This window comes from Chrysemys picta, chromosome 4, assembly GCF_011386835.1.
Source record: "Chrysemys picta bellii isolate R12L10 chromosome 4, ASM1138683v2, whole genome shotgun sequence".
Classification (NCBI taxonomy): domain Eukaryota; kingdom Metazoa; phylum Chordata; order Testudines; family Emydidae; genus Chrysemys; species Chrysemys picta.
In genome coordinates, this window is record NC_088794.1 from 54522251 (window position 1) to 54544929 (window position 22679).

Genomic DNA, 22679 nt, shown 5'->3' on the forward strand with positions numbered 1-22679 from the left:
GAGGCAAAGCGGGGTTTGGGAGAGGTTGACAGCTTTCAACCCCCCATGTAATAACCTTGTGACCCCCTGAGAGGTCCCAAACCCCAGTTTGAGAACCCCTGCTTTAGAGCCTACAAGTCCACTCAATCCTACTTCTTGTTCAGCCAATCACTCAGACAAAAAAGGTTTCAAAGTAGCAGCCGTGTTAGTCTGTATCTGCAAAAAGAACAGGAGTACTTGTGGCACCTTAGAGACTAACAAATTTATTTCAGCATAAGCTTCTTCGGATGCATAGAATGGAACACACAGACAGAAGATATTTATACATACAGAGAACATGAAAAGGTGGAAGAACGCATACCAACTGTAAGAGGCCAATCGATTGAGATGAGCTATCAGTAGGGTGACCAGATGTCCCAATTTTATCGGGACTGTCCCGATATTTCCTTGTTTATCCTGCGTCCCGACTGCACGTCGGTCGGGACACTGGACAAACAAGGAAATGTGCCGGAGCCTGGAGCCCAGAAGTGCTCGCACCCCCCCCCCCGCCCCGACTCCACCCCCTCTTCCCCCGATTGGCTCCCTCCCCGAATCCCCGCCTCTTCCCCAGGCTCACCATTCCTCCTCCCTCCGCAAGCGCTGGAGGGAGGCCCGGGAGACTCAGAGGAAGCGCGGGGCCGGGGTGAGTAAGAGTCCGGCCTGGCCCCGAGCAGGCAGGACGCAGTTGGGTGGTAGGGAGAGGAGGGGGGCGGCCCGCGGGGCCAGGCGGCGGCTGTTCTCCCCCCCCGGGCAGCGGGACTCGGGAGCAGCCGCTGCTGCAGCTCCCACTGCCACGGGGGGAGGAAGCGGCCATGGCACTCGGCAGCTGCAGCTCTGGCGCCCGCGAACCCCCCGGGCCCGGGCCTGCTGCGGGGACCCAGCAGTGCGCACGCTGCGCCCAGCCCCTGGCCAGTCGCGTCTGGGCTGCTGCCCAGGTGATGCAATCCTGCGGCGGCCCCGGGGCGGAGGCATCGGCAGCCCAGCCCCGTTCGTTCCCATGCGGGACCCGAGCGGGACGGGGGGGCTGGGGCCTGCTGCCCCCACTCTGGGGCCGCCGCGGGATAGCACCAGCTGGGCAGCAGCCCAGACGCGACTGGCCAGGGGCTGGGCGCAGCGTGTGCGCTGCTGGGTCCCCGCAGCAGGCCGCGCCTCGGGGGGGTTCGGGCCCGGGCGCCAGAGCCGCAGCCGCCGAGCTTGGCCATCGACCGCTTCCTCCCCCCGCGGCAGTGGGAGCTGCAGCAGCGGCTGCTCCCAAGTCCCGCTGCCCGAGGGGGAGAACAGCCGCCGCCTGGCACCGTGGGCCGCCCCCCTCCTCTCCCTACCACCCAACTGAGTCCTGCCTGCTCGGGGCCAGGCTGGACTCTTACTCACCCCGGCCCCGCGCTTCCTCTGAGTCTCCCGGGCCTCCCTCCAGCGCTTGTGGAGGAAGGGTGTTTTCTTTTTTTTTTTGCCATGCCCCCCCCACTACCCCTCCCTACCCCCGCGTCACCCTCCCCCCCTACCCCCGTGTCCCGATATTTGACTTGGGTGATCTGGTCACCCTAGCTATCAGCAGCAGGAGAAAAAACCCCTTTGAAGTGATAATCGAGATGACCCATAGAAGGTGTGAGGAGAACTTAACATGGGGGAAAAAAATTCAATTAGTGTAATGACCCAACCATTCCCAGTCTCTAAAGTTTGTTTACATTGACGGGAGATACTGCTGCCTGCTTCTTACTTACAATGTCACCAGAAAGTGAGAACAGGCGTTCACATGGCACTTTTGTAGCTGGCATTACAAAGTATTTACATGCCAGCTATGCTAAATATTCGTATGCCCCTTCAAGCTTCGGCCACCGTTCCAGAGGACAGGCTTCCATGCTGATGACGCTTGTTGAAAAAATAATGCATTAATAAAATTTGTGACTGAACTCCTTGGGGGAGAACTGTATGTCTCTGGCTCTGTTTTACCCGCATTCTGCCATATATCATATTATAGCAGTCTCAGATGATGACCCAGCACATGTTGTTCATTTTAAGAACACTTTTGCTGCAGATTTGACAAAACGCAAAGAAGGTACCATGTGAGATTTCTAAAAATAGCTACAGCACTCAACCCAAGGTTTAAGAATCTGAAGTGCCTTCCAAAATCTGAGAGGGACAAGGTGTGGAATATGCTTTCGGAAATCTTAAAAGTGCAATATTCTGATGCAAAAACTACAGAACCCAAACCACCAAAGAAGAAAATCAACCTTCTGCTAGTGGCATCTGACTCAGATTATGAAAATGAACATGCGTCGGTCCGCTCTGCTTTGGATTGTTATCAGTCAGAACCCGCATCAGCATGGACGCATGTCCTCTGGAATGGTGGATGAAGCATGAAGGGACATATGAAGCTTTAGCGCATTTGGCATGTAAATAACTAGTGATGCCGGCTACAACAGTGCCATGAGAACACCTGTTCTCACTTTCAGGTGATATTGTAAATAAGAAGCGGGCAGCATTAGCTCCTGCAAATGTAAACAAACTTGTTTGTCTGAGTGATTGGCTGAACAAGAAATAGGGCTGAGTGGACTTGTAGGCTCTAAAGTTTTACATTGTTTTATTTTTGAATGCAGTTATTTTTTGTACATAATTCTACATTTTTAAGTTCAACTTTCATGATAAAGAGATTGCACTACAGTACTTGTATTGGGTGAATTGAAAAATACTATTTCATTTGTTTTTTACAGTGCAAGTATTTGTAATCAAAAATAAATATAAAGTGAGCAGTGTGCACTTTGTATTCTGTGTTGTAATTGAAATCAATATATTTGAAAATGTAGAAAACATCCAAAAATATTTAAAGAAATGGTATTCTATTATTGTTTAACAGCAAGATTAATCAATATTAATTTTTTTAATCGCTTGACAGCCCTAGCAGAAATATTATTTTAATATAGTTTATTTTAAAACTCTTTAAGGGCAGCTGCCACTTAGCATGGATTGAAACAGCTTCGCTTTTCTTTTAGATCAAAATGTCTCCTGTTTGTGTTGTAATGAAATAGTTTGACACTGGAGTTACAACGCAAACCGCAGACATTTTGACCTAGAAGAGAAGATGTTTCAATCAGTGCTAAGTAGCAGCTGCCCTTAACTGTTTTAAAAATGCACAGATTAATCCATTCCAAGGCTAGAAGGCACCATTACAATCACCTGGTTTGACCTACTATGTGACACAGACCATAGAACGTAGAGAATGCCTTTAGAAAAACATCCCCTCTTGATTTAAAAATTGTCAGTGCTGGAGTCTCCACCACTTCCCTGGGTAAATTGCTCCTATGATTAATTACCTTCACTGTAAACAATTTACACCTTCTTTCCAGTCTGAATTTGTCTAGTTTCAACTTCCAGCCATGGGACGATATTATGCCTTTCTCTGCTAGACTGAAGCACCCGTTATTAAATATTTAAAATAAAATCAATAGAATAATTAAATGATTATGTCATTTTACGACACCAGTAGTAGTAGTGTATGCCACAGACATGTCATTAAATAATAGAAAAATAAAAATATTAAACAAACAAAAAACAGAAATAAAATAAAATAAAACAAAACAAAATTTCAAAGTGTTCCAGAACCAACATTTTTCAAAACTTCCATTTCATGGGATATTTTGAAAATATTTTTTTTGTTCCAATCAGGACCAAAACCAAATGATGATGTGTCGAAATTTCCCCCGAAACAGAAATGCTGAGTTTTGACCAGCTCTGCTCCTGAGTCCCACCCTAGACGGACCAGTCAGAGAAGGCCCTGTGGGCCGTGCTCTACTGTGGCTGGTTGGGCGCCCAGGGAAGCATTTGTTTAGTGGCTGTCAGCCCAGGTCCTAGGCCACAGGTGTCTGCGTGAGAAAAGCACCATCACAATTGGCAGCTGGGCCAAGAATGGGCTGTGGAGAATGAACTCCCTGGAGAGACTCTTGTGGGGTGGGGCTGAGGCTCGCTGGCTCAGTGGTACATGATAAGCTTCCTTTACTGTGCCTATTCTGTGGCTCTAGAGAGGACTTAAGTGTCCAGTGCTCCAATCTGGCTTCTTTCATGAGCAGCAGTCACTAAAAAGAGAGAGGGTCAGAGGTGATCTGCCCCGTTCCCATTAACTCCCCTCTTCTTCCCTTCAGATGACCGCATACGGTGCATTCCTTCACAAAGGGTCCTTCTGCCGGAACTACTTCAACATCCTGGATCTGCTGGTGATTGCTGTCTCCCTCATCTCCATGGGAATTAAGTAAGCACCCGTTGTAGCAACAGGTCTGCCTGTTCAGCAGGGGATAGGGCCATCTGCTGTGCTGTCATCTACGTTGGCAATAGAGACATAGGATGGGTTAGGCCATTGGTCTGTCTAGCCTAGCATCTCATCTCCAGCAATGACCAGTAACTGATGCTGCAGATGGTAGGGATGCACCTGGGCAGATGCAGGGCTGTAGATGGAGGGTGGGGAGTAATTCCCTCCTGATCCCTGTGACAATCAGCCTGTGCCCAGAAGCATGTGAGTTGGTTGATTCCCCTTGCATTAGCATTCATACACTATTCAGTGCCACAAAGTCATCCAGCCACACTGTTGGGAGTAAGGAAATAAACAACCCCTGAGAATGGGGAGGAGAGGCTATGACATGAATTGGATACGCAAGGATTTTGTGGGCAGGCACTCACTTCAATCTGGAATTGCCTTCCTCCTCCCCCAAGTTCCTTCAGGACTCCTGGGTTCTGTTCCTCATGGTGGGTGGGAATGTGGCCTAGGGGCTAGGGCTCAGGATAGGGATGTCAGCGATCCTGGGGGCTAGGCCCAACTCTGCTACTGATGTACTGTGCAGCCGCCTGCCCCTTCCCCCACGGTGGGAAGCGCCTGGAAGTGCTGCCCTTGGGGAGCTCTGTCAAACTGGATTGCAATCCCCTCCTAGAACACATGACAGCCTGGCCCCGCCAGAGCATGCTCCCGGCCTGTCCTCCTGTCCCTGCCGCTCCGCACCCCCCGGCCTGCCCCCTGCAGCACACCGCCAGCCTGCCCCCCAGCGCACCCCCTCCTGCTCTGCACCCCCCAGCCTGCCCCCTGCAGCACACCGCCAGCCAGCCCCCCCAGCACGCCCCTTCCCGCTCTGTACCTCCCGGCCTGCCCCCCAAGCATTCCCCCCCTCCTGCCCCCTCCTGCCCCTGCTGCTCTGCACCCCCCGGTCTGCCCTCCAAGCATGTCCCCCAGCCTGCCCCGTCCAGCATGCCCCCTCCTCGCCTGCCTGTCCCCCCAGTCTGCCCCCTCCTGTCCCTGGCAGGTACAGCTCCCCTGCCCATGTTGGAGGGGCACAGGTATTGGCTCTCCCCCGATGCATCGCTGCAGGCCAGTTTGGCTCCTGACGGCGTGTGAGGAGCTGATATGTCTGGCCAGACCCCAAGCTGGCTGAGTCACTCCGTCTCCCCCCGCCCTCCCCAGGTCCAGCGCCATCTCCGTGGTGAAAATCCTGAGGGTGCCGAGAGTCCTGCGGCCGCTGCGGGCCATTAACAGAGCGAAGGGGCTGAAGGTGAGAGCAAGGCGGGGACAAGGGCCCCCCATAGGGGGTGGACACGGCCCCCCTCAGATCTGCCACAGGAATCCAGGACCTGCCAGATCATGGGCCATCTGAGCAGGATCCCAAGACTGCACGTTCCAGGGCTCAGGCCACCTGATTTCACTCTTACCCAGGTGTTTTGTTAGGTGTCTGTGGGCAGCTGGGAGGTAACCCATTGGTTTTGTATTAGGTCCGCTGGCTGCATCTGGAACAGCCGCTTCCCCTGCACACCAGTGTGGTGCCGGGTCCCCCGTCCGTGTCTGGGATGGCCGCTTCCCCTGGTGTGGTGCTGGGTCCCCCATCCGTGTCTGGGACGGCCGTGTCCCCTGCACACCGGTGTGGTGCTGTGTCCCCCGTCTGTGTCTGGGATGGCCCCTTCCCCTACACAGGGGCACAGCCGATACCCACAGCAGGTCATGGTGCTGCAGGCCTGGCCCATCTCTGCATTGGCCTCTCTCCTCTCTCTAGCACGTAGTCCAGTGCGTGTTCGTGGCCATCAAGACCATCGGCAACATTGTGATTGTCACCACCCTGCTGCAGTTCATGTTCGCCTGCATCGGGGTGCAGCTCTTCAAGGTGAGAGCCCTTCCCGGCCAGAACCCAGTGCTGGTCTCCCCCAACCCTCCCTGTCCTGGGGAGAGCTGGGGTGGAGCTGAGCTCAGGGAAGCTCCAGGAAGTGGCTCCTTTTCGTTTCTTTTAAGAGAGGGGATTCTCCCATGTCAGAAATTCAGAGGGAGGCCGAGGACCATCCCCGGCCATCCCCTTGGGGGTACCAGCACGCTGCAGGCAGAACAGGGCAGTGTATGCATAATCTGTGCCCACGCAAGGCAGCCCCATGGCCCAGTGGGAGTCAGCCAATTTGGGGGTCTCTTGCCAGCTTTGGTGCTGACCAGCCAGGTAGCCTTGGGCCAGTCCCTTCCCCACCTGTGACTCGGTTTCCCCCACCCGCTCCAGCTCCCCACCGTGTTGCAGGATCACAGGTGTTTCCTCCTGACCACCCGTGGCACTGCAGGCAGGTCTGCGCTTGCGCTGTTGTGCGAATGGACGAGGTTGACGTGACTCTTTGGCTAGAAGTGCTACGGGTTGCTGCAGCAGTGGTCTGGCCTTCGGGCCTTGCAGGGCTCCTAGGGGTTGTCAGTGCTGCTGACTGCGCAGGGAGAGTTGAGGGCTGGCACATCTGGCTGGGCTCTAAGCACCTCTAAGGAAAGGCCCAGCTGGGGTAGGGCCCAGACGCTCACGGCTGGCACTAACCAGCCCCTTTCAGGCTGGAATGGGCCGTGGAGACGCTGCCCCCTGGGTCGGGGCCAAGCCGTGGGGTCATGTCAGGATGTACTACAGTTGCCAGCAGCTGCCCTTGTCCTTGCTCCCCAGGTCTATCAGTCAGGCCCCCTGTGGTTCACAGTACAATCCCTGATTCTTCTGCTCTCTGCTTAAACCTAGGGGAAGTTTAGCAGCTGTACGGATCTGGCCAAGATGACAGAAGAGGAATGCAGGTAGGCGCCCCCTGTCATCACTGCATGTACCTCACAGCCAGAGCGCAGGGACCGGGGGTGTCATTGCCTGAGGGGGGACTGGTGGGGAAGGCGAGGAACCAGTCCTGGTTTGTTGTCTCTTGTGCTCACAGCCTGTTCCCGGGACCCTGCTGAGCAGAGGAGCCCAGGCGTGGGTCTCTATGCAGAGCAAAGCCTGCAGCACAGGGCAGTTTGCTCTAGGGGGCAGAGAGCCAAGGGGAGTGTTGAATGGCCAGGACCAAGGAGGAGTTGGGCTCGTAAGCCAGAGGAAGGCCAGGCCAATGGTTAAGGCACTAGCAGGGTTGCCAGGTGTCCGGGTTTTGACCGGAACACCTGGTCGAAAAGGGACCCTGGTGGCTCCGGTCAGCACCACTGACCAGGCCATTAAAAGTCCGGTCAGCAGCACAGCAGGGATAAGTCAGCCGCGGCTGCTGGAAGCAGGAGCATGTCCCCCCTTTGGCTCCTATGTGTAGGGGCAGCCAGGGGGCTCCGTACGCTGTTCCCGTCCCAAGTGCCAGCTCTGCAGCTCCCATTGGCCAGAAACTACAGCCAATGGGAGCTGCGGGGGGGCGGGTGCCTGCGGACAGGGCAGCACGCAGAGCCACCTGGCCGCACCTCCACGTAGGAGCCAGAGGAAGGACAAGCCACTGCTTCTGGGAGCTGCTTGAGGTAACCGCCGCCCAGAACCTGCACCCCTGACCCCCTCCCACGCCCCAACCCTCTGCCCCAGCCCTGATTCCCCCTCACGCTTTTGGCTCGGAGCACCCTCCTGCACCCCAAACCCCTCATCCTCAGCCCCACCCCAGAGACTGCACCTCCACCCTCAAACCCCCTGCCCCAGCCCAGAACCCCCTCGCGAACCCTGAACCCCTCATTTCTGGCCCCACTCCAGAACACACACACCCAGCCCAGAGCCCGTACCCCCTCCCATCCCCCAGCCCCCTGCCTCAGCCCGGAACCCCCTCCCATACTTCGAATCCCTCGTCTCCATCCCCCAGCCCGGAGCCCCTCCTACACCTCAAACCCCTCATTTTTGGCCCCACCCCAGAACCTGCATCCCCAGCCGGAGCCCTCACCCCCTCACGCATCCCAACCACCTGCCCCAGCCTGGTGGAAATGAGGGAGTGAGTGAGAGTGGGGAGAGCGAGTGACAGAGGGAGTGAGCAGGGAGCGGGGCCTGAGAGACAGGCAGGGCTGTTCAGTTTTGTGTGAGTAGAAAGTTGGCAACCCTAAGCCTGGGACTGTCTTGTGTTTTATGGAACGACCTGGGAAAGCTCTTTCAGGCCTTCTTCACTCATCATCAAAAGCAGGAGCAGAAGATGGCAGCCCCCAGGCATGGGTGGTGGGTATAAGAGGCCAGAGGGGGCTAAGCCTCCCCAAACAGACGGCCTGCCGCCTTTGGAGTGCACCGCTGCCAAAAGGGTGGGCACCCTGGCTGTGGTCCTGCCTGCACTCCACTTGAGTTCCCGCTCCCACTCGTCCTCTTCCTGTCCCCAGTCTGCTTGCAGGGGAGCCTTCCAGGAGGGGGTGAAGAGACACATGCATGCACGAGGGGTGAGCGGCCGGAAGCCGGCGGACAGGCAGGGGAACCCCAGGGGAGGGGCTGAAGAGGCACAGGTGGGGATGAGTGGGGCAGGAGCTGGAGCAGGGGCGGGGCCATAGTCTGGGCACACGCAGCCTCCCCAGATGGAGGAGTCACGTGCCGCCCATATCCCCAGGTGTTATGTCACCTTTGCAGGTCCCTTTTCAGACACGCTAGTGGGTGAAGTACGTGTCTGGGTGTATAGGGGACTGCCTTGGGGCATGAGTCTCCCTGGCTGTGGAAGGGCAGAGCTCATCCCAGACGGCAGGATTTGCCAGGCATGTGATGGGATTTGCCAAGCTGCTCCAGCCTGTAGATCCAGGCTGCCACCTGATCCCAGGTACTCTGGGGAGAGGCACCAAGGGTGGATCTTGGTGAGGCTGCTGGGCAGGTTGTAGATGGGTTGTAGCCCTGGCATCCACATGTGATCATTCCTCAGCACACCCTGATTGCATGACTGCCGATTCCTGTTATTGTCAGAACTCGCATACTCGGCCATGGTGCTTGTCGCGACCAGCACTGGCCTCTGGCTTCCTGCTGCTGTGAGTTCCCCAGGTTGATTTGGTGAGACAGTAACATGCTCTGAGCAGCATGGAGTCTTCAGCAGGCGGGCATGTGTGTGTCATGGGCAAGGGGACCGGAGAGTTTCTGGGCCCAGTCCCCCACTCGCTCACCCCTCGTCTGTAAATGCGCCGCTGCCTCCCGTTCCAGAGGCAACTTCTGTACATGGACAGCGGCCCCAAGCAGCAAGAGCTGTACCCGCACGAGTGGGTGCACGACGACTTCCACTTCGACAACGTCCTCTCAGCCATGATGCCGCTCTTCACTGTCTCCACCTTCGAGGGCTGGCCCCAGTGAGTCCGTCGGGGGGAGCAGGCAGCATGGGGGCCGGGCATTGGGTCAGGCTGCACGGGGGGAGATCCCAGCACCCCACTGGCGCTGCTGCCTGGCTGGGGAATGCCATGTGAGGGGACTTCTCCCGAAGATGGAGAGAGGGGTCAGACCCCCCCACCCCCGATCAGGAGCACAGAGGTGCCAGTGCAGTCAAAGGGGAAGCAGCTGTCTGGGATGTCCTGACCTCTTTGCCTTAGCTCAGCTGGACTGAGCCGCCCCCCCATGCAGCCTGGTAAACTGCATGCTCTCTACTCGCTACCCCCCAGGCTGCTGTACAAGGCCATTGACACCCACACCGAGGACATGGGCCCCATCTACAACTACCGGGTGGAGATCACCATCTTCTTCATCATCTACATCATCCTCATCGCCTTCTTCATGATGAACCTCTTCGTCGGCTTTGTCATCGTCACCTTCCAGGAGCAGGGCGAGAGCGAATACAAGAACTGCGAGCTGGACAAGAACCAGGTACTCCCCGTGGAATCCCCCCCATGGAACCTCCCCCACCCTGCCGAGACCTCCCTCTGACCCCCCAGTCGTCTCCCACCCCAGCCCCCATGACCTGGGTTCCAGGGATGCCCAGGCTCTGGGTGCGAGGAGCCAGTTGTACCAGAGCTAGGTGCTAGGGTCTGGACGTGGCTAAGCATGCGGAATGAGTGCCAGCTGGACGAGAGCCGGGGTGCCCTAGCTGGGTGTGAACTAGGCAAGACCAAGGTGCAGGGGACCCCAGGCAGGAGAGGCTGGGAGCCCAGGCACGAGGGTGTGTCCAAGCTGCAGAGTTGAAAGATGAGACCCCTGTTCTTCTGTGCCTCTCTCTGTCTGCTCTCTGACACCTTCACCGACACATCCAGGCTTGGCCACCATACTGGGAGCCCAGGATGGTTCCAATAAGCCAGGCTGCACAGACCACTAACTTAGGGTTACCATATTTCCACAATCAAAAAAGAGGACACGGGGGGGGGGGGGTAAGTCCCGCTCTAGACCCGCCCTGCCCCCATCCACTCCAACCCACTTCCCACCCCCTGACTACTCCCCTCAGTACCCCCAACCCCCCCCCGCTCCTTGTCCCCTGACTGCCTCCTCCTGAGAACCCCCCACCCTAACTGCCCCCATAGGACCCTACCTGTCCCCTGACTGCCCCGACCCTTATCCACATCCCCACCCCATAGTCACACCCCTGCCCCCAGACAGACCCCCGGGACTCCCATGCCCTATCCAACTGCTCCCCGCCCCCTGACAGGACCCCCAGAACTCCACACCCATCCAACCCCCTCTGCTCCCTGCCTGCCTCGACCCCTCTCCACACCCCTGCCCCCCTGACAGCCCCCCCAGAACCCCTGACCCATCCAACCCCCGCCCCCTGTCCCCTGACTGCCCCCCTTCTCCAACTCCCCGGCCCCCTTACCGTGCCGCTCGGCTTAGAGCAGATGTCTGGCTCCGCCCCGCCCAAGCGGCGTGCTGAGACTGTGGAGGAGGGGTGAAGCGGGGGAGGGGCTCTGGACACCGCTGCCAGCCCCACCGCCACGTTCCCTCACAGGTGCACAGCCCCGCCCCCCAGCGTTGCCGGGCGGCGTGGTAAGGCTGCAGGGGATCGGGGGAGCTGGGAAGGGGCTTTGACTGCCGAGGCCCCAATGTGAGCGGTGCTCGGCCGCCCTGTCAGCCGCTTTTCGCTCTTTAAATAGCCGACCGGGGGAAATCCTGGACATTTTTAGATTATTAAAATCCCCCCCGGACGGCTATTTAAAGAGCGAAAAGCCGGACATGTCCGGGGAAACCTAGAAGTATGGTAACCCTACACTAACAAGTTGTGACGGAGCGAGACTCACCACCATGGCGCCTCCTGCTAGCCATTCTGGAATTAGCTCAAATCCTTCCACAGGGCAGCCTCCTCCGGTGGTGTCTCGCTCGCCGTTACTCCCGCTTTGCTGTCTCCACAACTCTGTGACCCGCGTTGCTCCCCGGCGTCCTCTTCTCTCCGCTGTCTCCCACCCCTTTCGGAGGGACTGGCAGTCTATAGTCCAGCCACTCGCCTCAGTGGCCTGCTGCAGTCACCAGTCTAGTCCCTTGCTCCAGGGGCAAACTGCAGTCTGTGTGGGCCACTTCCCTCAGGGCAAGTCAGGGGCAGCCCTAACATGTTGTCTGCCCTTCCTCCGGGGCCTCAGTCTGGCAGTGGTCAGCCAGAAGCTCCTTCTGCTCTGCTACCCTGCCCAGCACTGCTCTAGCCACGATGCTCCTAGGCACCCAGCCCTTCTCCCTAGCAGACCAGGGAGAGACTGCCTTTTGCTCTGTTGAGCAGCCCTTTATATATGGCTTCTGCTGGCCCTGATTGGCCACTGCAACAAGCCACCTCCTGATTGGCTCGCCTCTCTAATGGGAGGGTTCTGCGCAGGCTCCCTCTGGCCTGCTTTAACCCTTCCTCCCTGTGTGGGGCAGCCGCCCCACCACACTAGCGTATTGGCTATGTGGGAGCAGCACAGTATCGACCCTTTAAGCTGCAGCGGGAGCCTGCCCCAAGTCAGGAGGGTGACCAGACGTTCCGATAAAATCGGGACTTTCCCGATATTTAACTCCCTGTCCTGTGTCCTGACTGATGTATGATGGACATGAATCCTGCATGACAGTCATGGTGGGAACTAGCACCACTGGGAATGCTGGAGGTCCCTCATGCGGTGTGGCTCGGGCCCAGCTGCGAGGCCAGTGTGCAACGGTGGGAGCGTTTTCTGCACCTTCTTAAAGGGAGCAGCAGGTCCCACTCCCAAGGGGGCTCCCCACCCCATTTGTCCCAATATTGTAGGGCTGCCAGGCCTCCGGGTTGGTGCAGAGCTGGTAGGCTCCCTACCCAGATGGCTAGTGGTAAAATCTCCCTCTGGGTCCTAGGTGCAGGGACGGCTGGGGGGCTCTGCGCATGAGCACCGGCTCCGCAGCTCCCATTGGCTGGGGACTGCTGTTGTACTTAAAGTACTGCACAGGATCTTTTCAGGGGGAATAAGGCAAAACGCCACATTTATTAGTAATACATGTATTCATTAACACTGTATTATATGCATATAATATATTACACTTACACTCACACACACACACAAACCCATTCCGTCTTGTTGTTACCAATTAGTTGCTCCCCTTAACTTCACTGGCCAGGTGAGTTAGATGGGGGAGGGGGTGGAGCCGGGCTTCTGCCGATCCGGATCGATGCTCCCATGTTGACAAGATGAGACCCGGGGTCCTCTGCAAGACACCTCACTTTTATAGCAGCTTTCCTCTCATGCAAATCTAGACCAGATTCAAACTCTGTGTCTGTGTCCATTGGTCCTTTGTGCTGCTTTCTTTTGAGTGTTGTCCCAATGCTGCAAAGAGGGTGTTTCCAAAAGAAGGTGCTTGCTTCTAACCCCCGAGGCCGTCGGCATGTCTGCTTGTCTTTAATGAGCCCACTTGACACGTTTTATTGTCCTTGAGTCTGGCTCCCAGACCCTCTCCAACAGTTGAGGCTGTCTGGAGGTGCTGCCTTCCATGCCTTGCTCATTCACACCTCATTCATTCAACAGGGCAATTGATTAAGGGGGGAGGGGAGAGCTCTTGTTCTACTGCTAGCAAAAAGACATTTTTCTTCTATCTTATTCTATCTTTAGGGGCTATAATATTATACCAAGGGCAATGTAAAGTTTCTAAATGAGGTTTTGATACAAAGTCCCATGAAAACAGAGGTCACACGTGGGTAGACCCACCACAAGGTTATATGAAGAGGCACAATGTAAAGTCATATGAAAATTATCAGAGATTGATCTACACTGCGGCCAATGGGAGATGCTGTGGCGGCACCTGTGGGCGTGGCAATGCACAGAGCCACCCAACTGCCCCTCTGCCTAGAAGCCAGAGGGAGATGTTGCCACTTCTGGGGAGCTGCCTGATGTAAGCGCCGCCCAGAGCCCGCACCTCTGCCCCAGCCCTGAGCCCCCTTCCACACCCAAATTCTCTCCCGGAGTCAGCACCCTGAACCCCCTTCCTGCGCCCCAACCCACTGCACCAGCCCTGTGACCCCCTCTTGCGGCGGGGGCCAGAGCAAGGCCGTGCGTCCCCGACTTGTGGCTTGCAGAGGGGGCTGGAACCGGCGCCGTGTGTCCCTGACCCGTGGCTTGCAGAGGGGGCCGGAGCCGGGGCCATGCACCCCCCTCGCAACTTCCTAGGGTTGTGCACTCCCCACCCCATGCCTCTGGTGTGCCCCCCCATGTGTCCTGATATTTTACTCTTGAGATCTGGTCACCCTACAGGTCAGTGACTGGCGGTGGCCTGCCAACAAGGGGTGGCGGTGGGCTGGGGAGCCCCCTCGGGAGTGGGACCTGCTGCTCCCTTTAAGAAGGTGCAGAAAATGCTCCCACTGTTGCACACTGGCCTCGCAGCTGGGCCTCAGCCACACCCATGAGGGACATCCGGCATTCCCAGTGGTGTTAGTCCCCGTGTGACGTTATTGATATAATCTGGGACCATATAGATCATAGTTGCAACTAAGGTCCTGTAGTGGCATGCAAATCTTGTATAAAGGGGGTCAAATGGGGTGTCTAAGACAAGGTTATGGTTTACTGGTTATGATTATGCTGTCTATATGTGTGTATCAATTTTGTAGTTGAAGTTATAAATATTGGCTCTATACTGTCTGTATTTCAAACTTATGCTATGCTGCTGGGTGACATCCCAGACAAACTGGTGTTAGCTCTGCCTAGCCTGCTTGATGGCCCATTAAGGACCATCAGCTATACAATGGACCCATTGAGAGAAGGCAAATATGCCTTGAGACTCAGCAAAGTAAGCAGGAACTCGCCCATGTGACTCCAGACTCCATTTTGCTGAAATTTTCCACAGTAAGAACAAAGAGGTGTTCTTACACCTGGAAAAGACTATATAAGGCTAATGCCTCATCTCCATCTTTTCTTCAATCCTGCTTCATACCTCTGGAGGAACTTTGCTACAAGCTGAAGCTTTGAACAAAGGACTGAGGACCCATCCCAGCGGGGGATGTATTCCAGAGACTTGATTTGAACCTGCAGTTTATTCCATCGCTGCTGCAAGCCTGAACCAAGAACTTTGCCATTACTGTATGTAATTGATTCCATTTACCCAATTCTAACTCTCATCTCTATCTTTTTCCTTTTATGAATAAACCTTTAGATTTTAGATTCTGAAGGATTGGCAACAGCGTGATTTGTGGGTAAGATCTGATTTGTATATTGACCTGGGTCTGGGGCTTGGTCCTTTGGGATCAGGAGAACCTTTTTCTTTTACTGGGGTATTGGTTTTCATAACCATTTGTCCCCATAACGAGTGGCACTGGTGGTAATACTGGGAAACTGGAGTGTCTAAGGAGATTGCTTGTGAGACTTGCGGTTAGCCAGTGGGGTGAGACCGAAGTCCTCTTAGTCTGGCTGGTTTGGTTTGCCTTAGAGGTGGAAAAAACCCCAGCCTTGGGCTGTAACTGCCCTATTTGAGCAATTTGTCCTGAGTTGGCACTCTCAGTTGGGTTCCGCCAGAACCGCATCATCACACCCCGCCACGACTGTCATGCAGGATTCATGCTGCCCCCAGTGCCCTCTCAACTGCCCAAGGAAAGCTAGAATATGGCCCTATATGGCACATTCCTGCCTGGGAGTGCAAGGGGCTCTGGCTTCCCACCCAGACTAATAACTGGTTAGAACTGGATCCAGGGAAGGCAAAGTCCAGGAATGAGCCGAGGGTCAGAAGCCAAATGCCAGAGCCGAAGGCGTGGTAAGCCACGGGCAGAGCTGGGGATCGAAGCCAGAAATTTGAAGCTGGAAGGGAGCAGGGACTGGAACAAGGGCAAGTGATGCTGCAGGCAAGGTACCCGGTAAGAAGCCGCTGATCAGCGGTGGGGGCCGGGCTTAGAACTGTCAGGGGCTGTGACCTCAGTTCCAAGGTAGTGCAGATAGGCTCACTGATTGCTTTGCAGCGAAGTTAGTCAGGGACTAGGCCAGCGGCTGGTCCTAGCTGGTCTGATACCTGACAGCACCTAGCTTCTTTTAGGGTTGCCTCCCTGGAGCCCTTGGGCTGGGTTTCTTGGGGAGCCTGCAGGAGGTCCAGGGCATGGACTTTTCCAGGGATTCCCACAAATGCTCTTTTGGGCCGCATCCCTCCCCATCACTCAGCTATTGGAGTCATCCCCGGACTCGGCAGGAGTCCCAAATCCGCTGGCCCATGCGTTCCTCTTGGCCCAGCCCAGTTATTGGCAGAGGGGGAGGAGTAGCATGGGGTGGGAAGGGATTCTCGGTGAAAGGTTTCAGGAAGGAGATGTGGAACAAGGGGTGGACTTTGAGGGATTCTGGCAGCTGCAATCAAAAGGTTACCGGGTCAAGTTTTTCTGTGATCACAAATGGCCCTAAGGACTTGTGGTCCAGCTTCACAGATGGATGGGTGGATCCCAGATCCTGAGCACCTGGGGTTGTTATGAGTCTCATGCCCAATGTGCAAGAACAGAGGGAGTTAATCCAGGATACCTGGGCCAGAAGGGGCTGAGAGCAGAACGCCCAAGTGATTGCTGGTAACCATGCACCAGGGCAGCGTGGAGTCAGAGAGGGGCAGAAATGTTTCATCACAATTCTCCTATGGAAAATGCTGATGCTGTTGAAAACGTGTCCCTTCTGATGAAATATCATTTGGAACCCCCTCCCGCAATGAAGCGTTTTGCTAGCGTCAGCCATTCAGCCATTTTCTGAATGGAATGTCTGGGGGGGGTTGGTTTGATTTTTCATTCGAAACAAACCACAGATTTAAGCTGACGAAGGTCGAAGGTGGCGGGAAACATTCCCGTTTTCTCAGAGCAAAACATTTAGATCGGCTCCAAACACAACTTTTGTTTCATGGGAACTTTCTAATTTTTATGTTTTCAGAACAGGGAAAAAAATGTTCAAAATCACAGGATTTCCTGCGCATTGAGAAATCGGGCCTGGCCTGGCTCTGCAGGGGAGAGGGGCAGGGAATGGAGCTGGAGGTTTTACAGCTGGGAGTGTTTCATAATTGTCCACGGTGCCACCTCTGCTCCACGGGCGTCAATGCTTGACCTTTTTCCTCCTGTCACCCCAGCGCCAGTGTGTCCAGTACGCGCTGAAAGCCCGCCCTCTGAGACGCTACATCCCCAAGAACCCCTATCAGTACCAGATCTGGTATGTGGTGACCTCCTACTACTTCGAGTACCTCATGTTCTTCCTGATCATGCTGAACACCATCTGCCTGGGCATGCAGGTGAGGAGGGAGCAAAGCTAACGACCTCGCTGTTGGCTGGCAACCTTTGATCACTGTCCATGGGGCCTGGGGGTGGGGTGTCCGAGACCACCCTGCTCTTGGTAGCAGACTAGCAAGCCATCAAAGTGAGACTCAGGCTGGGCCACTGGTCGGGTGCCCCTGGATATCTGGGTTTGGATCTTGGCTTGGGATACTTCAGGCAGTTCAGCATCACTGCTCCAGGGAGGCCCCTCCTATGGAAAAGCCGCGGGTGCTATAGGTGAGGAGGGAGGGACGGTGGCACAGCTGTGTGTGAGTGTGGAGACGGCCCGGGCTGTGGATCAGGAGTCAGGAACATCTACAGAGCTGTGGGGCAGGACCCAGGGCTGGAACAGGGAGGGGGCTAGGGGGCAGGACTATTGGCAGAGCTGTGTGTGGAATGGGTGAAAGCATCACAACTTCTGCTCACATTCCAACCCCGCCAGAGCTCTAGGTTTGTATGTTGCTCTCAGGCTCTCACATCTGGCCCAGAATCTGAGACCCCAGCCCCATACCTGCTCCCCATAGCCCAGTGGGCTAACCTGTGCCTCTTCCTGGCTCCCCAGCACTACAACCAGTCAGCTGAGATGAACCACCTCTCAGACAACTTGAATGTGGCCTTCACCATCCTCTTCACCCTGGAGATGTTCCTCAAGCTCATGGCCTTCAAAGCCAAGGTGAGTGTGGGGTGAAAGTCTGGGGGCATGAGTCTGGAGAGGGGTGCTGGGGGGGTACATAACGTGACCAGGATGTGGGCAGCCATGCCCAGTGGTTGGAGCAGGAGTCAGAGCCCAGGGTCAGAACCGAGTTACCTGAGCTGAGACAAGGCAGAGCTGTCCCAGCCATGGACAAATGCTTTGAGTAGCCACTGGACTGCTGCTACTGCCGCTGCTGGGCTTAAGAGCCTGTCCACTGGCTCTCCCCACCCCTCAAGCGCGGTATCCATAGGCATCCTGCTGCAGGCCAGCTGTGCTCGTTGGGTTGCCTGGAGACTGGCTCCACTGCAGACTCTGATTCCTGACTGGCGGGTGCGAGTCCAGAGGGGAGCCCAGGGGGTGTGAATCTGGAGGAGGGCAGGGGCTCACCCTAAGTGGTGGGCATGGCGTTTTCTCCCTATGCGGCATCCCGGGAACACAATCGCCTCAGAGCCTGGGGCCCCGAAGAGACCTGCTCACGCCCAGTCACTCATGTGGACAGTGCCACTGAAGACACCTGGGCAAGGGCTGTAGGCTGACCTGGCAGCTCCTGAGGGGAAGAGCCTGGCCAATCCAGGCCACAAGGGGGAACCCTTCCTCCAGCTACCTGTTCGCCCAACACCCCCACCCCCACTCCGCTGCTCTCACTGTCCTGGGTGTCTCTCCAATGGGGGTGGGAGGCTAGTGGTCCTCCCGGGAGCTCTCCGGACCCCCCATCAAACCAAGCTTGCGTGTGAGAGGCCCTGGGAGAGCCCCTGAACCTCCCCCCACCACAGCCACTGAGCCACGTGAGAGGCGAGGCAGAGCCCCCGCCCCACCCTGCAGGCATGTCCCCGATGCCCATTGAGAGACGGCCATCACCTCCGTGGTCCCCGTCGATGTACCCGGAGGGGAATCCCTCCCCTGCCCGACCTCACGAGCGATTCAGCCACGTGAGTCGCTGCTCCATGGGCTGCCTTGGCATCCAATGGTCGCTTTTTCCCTGAACCCCACCAATGCCAGCCCTCGGGGGTAGAGAACCCCAAATGTGGATGGTCCTCTGGGAACCAAGCCCCCTCCAGGTCATCCCTCTGAGCGTAAGGGATAATCACAGGTTGTCTTGCTGCCACTTGGTTCAAACAGATCCATGCCCATCGGGCACTTACCTAGTACAAAAACAGCCTCCTCCTGCCTTCCCTATACGCCTGTAGACCCAGGCAGCCAGCGTGGGGCATGCTTGCGACCCATAAACAGTGATGTGGGCCGGGGCAGGTGCACTGCAGGGAATGTTTCCCAGTGCAGCTCCTTGGCCACACACCTCCCCTGTACTCGTGAGCTGTGTCTTCCCCACCATCTCAGCCCTGACTCGAGCTCCCTTGATGGACAATCACATTGTTGCTGGGCCTGTTGGGGGCTAGGAGCATTCGTTCCCTGGCGTGCCGAGGACTCGCCTAGAATAAGCATCGGCACCAATCAGCTGGGAAGGTCTGACCCCAAGAGCTCAGTGGGTGCTGGGTGCCAGCGGATAAGAGTAGACATGGAAGGAAATCTAAATCCAAGCTCTGCAGTGTTCTCTCCATCTCGGGGTATGGGGGGCAGCCTGGCCGTGCTGGCATTGTTCTGCGTGGGCGAACGGAGACCCTCCCTCTGGCGCGGTGAGCAGGGCAGCGGTTTGCAAGGGAGAAAGCGCGCTGCGCTCAGGAACGGCAGGCCTCCTCCACAGGGAGTTTATAACCCCCCTGTCTGACCCTCAGCTTCTTCCTTTCCTTTCCCCCTGTTCAGACCCCCAGTCATTCCCACCTCATTACTCTCTCCAATCTCAGGGCTATTTCAGCAACCCCTGGAACGTCTTTGATTTCCTCATCGTCATCGGTAGCATCATCGACGTCATCCTGAGCAAGATCGATGTAAGTGCCGCGGTGGGCGGAGGGAACGTGTCCAAGAGCACGGGCAGGACAGTAATGTCATGGCAGTGACAGTCTTGGCAGGCTGCCAGCGTCCCACTGTCACATGGGAGACCCGGGTTCCTGCAGGACTGTGCGGGACACTGGTCCGGCTGGCAGAGCAACCTGGGCCAGGCAGAAGGAGAATGGGGCAGGGGCGTGGGCACACGGGTTAACCTTCTCCTCGCTGTTTAAGAGCACTACGGGATCTCTCCTCAGCCATTACACAGCCATGGTGGACCCCCCCCCAGCCTCAGTGACCCTCAACCCACCCCTCCTCCTGAATCTGCCTGGAGAGGTACCCTGTGGAAACTGCCCTTGTCCTGGGACAGAACCAGAACCTCAAGCTGACTCCGCAGTGACATATGCCAGTACTCCCCAGAGGCTGCACCCATGCCATGCCCTGCCCGCGTTCTTTAAACACATGCCCAGATGGCTAGTAATCAGCTCATTGGCCTGAGATCACCATAGAGATGGCTGAAAGGGTTCCCCTTGCCTCATGGTCCCTATAAGAAGTTTCTGCCCTGCGCTCCGTGAGGGTCAGGCACCGTTTCAATCTGCTGCGTGTGCTTGGAGTGTGTCAGTGTGTATGACGATTGCCACATATACCCGGTGCCTACTCTGTATATGTGTGCCTGTATATCCAATATACACCGGAGTATATTCGGTATATACCGTCTACATGATACCACATGTGTACGCTGCAGTGTGTATGTACCGAGCAGCCTGCATACAGGAGCATTGTCAGAGAGGCGTGCACGGCGCATTGCTGGGAGCTGTGTACCTCGTTGCTAGCACGTGGCACGGAAACCGGCTCCATACACACATCAGGTGTGCGGTGCGTACAATCGACCCAGCTGTAGTCGGAGAAGTAGCTTCCGAAGTGAGCACTCCAGTGGGGTTAGCACGTCCTCGCTAATAAAAAAGCCCATCTAGTTGTCACTGCAGAGTGTCCCCGCTGTCTGTGCTGTCCCAGAGTAGCTGGGTAGCATCTGAGAGCGAACCATCGGCAAGGAGATCTGTCCCGGAGGAGATGAAATGTCATCCTCTAATGTTCTCGGGCACAGCTTCCCAGCCCCAATGCACACCAGTCCTGCATGGTGGATTGCCCTCCCTACAGCCCAGAGGAGCCCTCTGGCTGACTCCGTTCTCCTGAGGCGACTGCACTGGTTGAACGAGCTGCTGAACTCCAGAGAGCAGGACTCCTCAGAGCCGCCCCCCACCGGGTATTGGATCATTGGCACCATTCCCATGTCACCACCAGCTAACAGCAACCAAAAGCCCTCCTAAGCAGGACTGCCACCCCGGCTTTAGTGACCGGCACTGTGTCAGCTCTTCCACTTTTTCACCATTCCCAGCCAGCACGAAGGACAAACCCCTTAGGGAGCTTGCAGAGGTCCACAAATTGCCTGCTCATTTGGGCAGTTGCCAGCTGCTGTCAGGAGTTCCAGGCAGAGCAGCAGCTACCAGCCCCTTTCCCCAAGCACCGAGCTGGCATAGAGCGGCTCTGTGACCATGGAGTGCTCGCTGTCTGCCCGGGGGGCCTTGAAACACATTCTGGGCTGCTGTGTCCTTCCCAGCAGTTCTCAGACACGAGGGCACCTGGGCTCCAGATCCTTTTGTTGCTTGGGAAGGGATCCACTGGAGCTCTGGCTTCCCTCTGGAAAGAGCTTGCCATTCAGTGGGTATCGAGAAACACTAATGGGTTGGGCACGCTGCCCAAATCACCCCACATCCCCTCCTCCAACAAGAGACCTCGGGGCTGGTTTTTTGGTCTCGTTCCAGAGGGTTCACTCGGCCATCCCGCGATCCCCCCACCCCTCATTTCCCCCTTGACATCGCTCCCAGGCACACCGCACCTTGACAGCCTCCCTCATGGCCACTGTCAAAGCTCCAGGGGTAAGGGGAGATCCTGTCTGGCCACCAGGAGATAAGGGACCCAGAGTTCTAGGGACCGTGCTGGAGGTTTTGGTTAGGGGGAACTATGCTTAGTGAAGCTGGGCATGTAGCTGGAGAGCATCAACCCCACCCGGTAAGTACTCCTCTCTGCCCACCGTTGGCAGCTGGGGTTTCTGGGTCATTGCAAGTGGTCATTGCCCATCAGGCTATGTGTTTGCACCTGTCTCACCTGGAGTCTGTAGCCTTGTCTGCTCTGGAGACTGAGCGATTGCTTAGGGCCCCGAGCAGCTGATGGGGGCTCCCTACTGGCTTTTTGAGTATGTGCTGTGTGGGGGCCCCTCAAAATGTTCCTGCTTAGCCCAATGGGCTAGCACTGCCTCTGGCTCTGGAATGCTGCTTCCTGCCCAAGCGCACAGACCCCGGGAGCACTGTGGTTTAGGGAGACAGCACCCTCATGAAACTCTGCCAACTGGGTCCCAGTGGCGCCACTGGGACGGGGTCACCAGTAACAAAGCCATCCCTGGCAGTTGTTTTCTCCCAGAAAAATGTTAAAGCTGGTTTGCTATGTCTATCCTCTCTTGCCTGCTCTCTGCTTCCTTTCTCTCTCGTGTTTCTGTGTATGGCTGTTCACTGACTCGTGCAAGATGGGGAGGAGAATGCCTTGCTATTTGAAGCCCTTTCCTGAGTCACTCAGGTCCCGATCCAGCAAAACATTTAAGCACATGCAAGCGGTCCCAATGGGACTTAAAGTTAAGCACCGTTGCTGGATCATGCCCTGTGACCGTGATCCAAAGCCCACTGAGTCAATACACTCGTTGACATCACTGCACGGTGGGTGAGGCCTTACAAGTGAAATTCACTCCTGCACACAGGGCCAGCACGAGGGCTAGACACCACTTAGGCCTGGTGTGACGCTGTAAGTGGTGCTTGTAGCTGTATTCCGGGCATAGGGGAGAATTGCTTCTTCTTCGAGTGCTTGCTCATATCGATTCCAATTAGGTGTGCGCGCGCCGCGTGCACGATCGTCGGAGAATTTTCTACCCTAGCAACACCCGGCGGGTCGGCTGTGGAGCCCCCTAGAGTGGCGCCTTCATGGCGCTGGGTATATACCCCAGCCGACCCGGCGCCCCCTCAGTTCCTTCTTACCGCCCCTGGCGGTCGTTGGAACTGTGGAGCGCGGCATCGCTGTTCTCCACTCTCCCTAGCTTATCCGATTTCTTCTGTAGATAGTTGTAGTTGTAGTTGTTATATAGTATTAGATAGTTGTTCAGTTTACCTTTTAGTAGTTGTAGATAGTTAAAGGGGATTAAGGGGGTTGTTCTTCCCCCTTTTTCCCCCGG

General features: G+C 56.2%; 1 pseudogene; it reads left to right on the forward strand.

The window, feature by feature from the left end:
- Window positions 1-22414, forward strand: part of LOC101935813 (voltage-dependent L-type calcium channel subunit alpha-1S-like) — a 50850-nt pseudogene extending 28436 nt beyond the window's left edge.
- Window positions 22415-22679: the final 265 nt, after the last annotated feature.